The sequence below is a fragment of the Meleagris gallopavo genome, chromosome 1, assembly GCF_000146605.3.
Source record: "Meleagris gallopavo isolate NT-WF06-2002-E0010 breed Aviagen turkey brand Nicholas breeding stock chromosome 1, Turkey_5.1, whole genome shotgun sequence".
In the NCBI taxonomy this organism is placed as follows: Eukaryota; Metazoa; Chordata; class Aves; order Galliformes; family Phasianidae; genus Meleagris; species Meleagris gallopavo.
This window is the reverse complement of record NC_015011.2, coordinates 63,749,063-63,750,566: the sequence shown is the minus strand read 5'-3', so window position 1 is coordinate 63,750,566 and position 1,504 is coordinate 63,749,063.

Here is a 1,504-nt window from a genome sequence, read left to right as displayed (position 1 = left end):
CTTTTTGTTCTTTTTGAGGCAGCAGAATATTTCACAGTTAGGCAGTTTCCTGGTGGGAAACTAATGGATCTTTTGCAAGGTTTCAGAGCACCACAGATTCTGTTTTGTTATTTTAGATACTATTTTTGTAAAACAAACAAACAAACCAGCAGAACTTTAGAGATTGTTCTCATTTGTTTTGCTTCCTTACTTTCAAGACCTGGACAGGATGATTAAAATAGAAAGGAAAGTTCCAACAACATTTTTCAAAAGTAACTATTATGAGCAAATTCATCTTTTGACAGGAAGAATTATTAGGATTTCAGAAGGAGAAACTTCTCCTTAGGCAAAAAAAACAAACAAACAACAACAAAAAAGATACAGGTAATTGTTTCTTTCCTTCAATCACTGTTAATAAAAAGGAAGCAACTTCTTATAGAATTTAGGAGAAGTACTGTACAGAAATCTTTTTAATTAGAACATCAATATAATGCATTAAAACAAATTCTTCATTTATATTTCATCCTTTTCCTCCACTAGGATCAGCACATTTTTTAGATCCAGACTGCCACAGCAATCTCTTATTGTTAGGGAAACAGCTGTTACAAAATGAGAAGCCTAGCAGGTCTCAACAAAGCATCATAATCTGGTACAATAGTGAAGAGTCCCTTACACCTCATACTGAACAAGCAAAGTTGTGGAAAAAAATGCCAACACTGAAGTTAATCTGCTTCTTAACCACTGAGTATTCGTTTTATATCTTTTAATGATATTTTTACCATCTTCTGTTAGGAAATGTAACAAATGCTAAGAACATGATTTTGCGCTTGAGCTTTACTTAAGCTGTCTTGCAGGTCCAGTGACTGCAAGAAATCAAAGACTTTTCACTTGCCTTCCATTTCATAGCTCCTAAATACTTCCTAAGTGATTGCTAGCTTTATCAGCCCACCAGTACATGGGTGACTTCCAACGACTATGAGAAACACACTTAACACACCTGTAAACAATATTATTTGTAGGCTTATTCTTGCTGCTTGATGACCTTCTTGTAGTTCAAGTGATGCTTGTTGGCACTTGCTAGTCCTCCACAAGGCATGCTGGGTTGATTAACACAGGCTCAGCTGCCTCTGAGTATCTCATTACTCCAGCCATCACTGTCAAATAGTGAAAACTTGTGAGCAAGTAGGGTCTTTCCTCTGTTGCATGAGTCACAGTGACTCTGTTTAGCCACCAGATCAGCATGAGGTCACAGATGTGATAAACTCTCTGTTTCCAAAGTCAGTAAAACAATCATACTGTTTTGGAACAAGCCTTAGCCTCCATAATACTACTTGGTCCTGAGCTATATCACATCACCTTAAGGTATTTGAATGATCAGAATGCTAGCAAGATGAACAGTTACAAAACAGTGCACAAGCTGTCTTGTGTATTAGCTTGTTTGAAGATAGATGTAATCATGCACAATTGTGGGTGTATGCATGGTATATAGGGCAGATATATTTGCTGCATTTGGCAGACCTTTTTA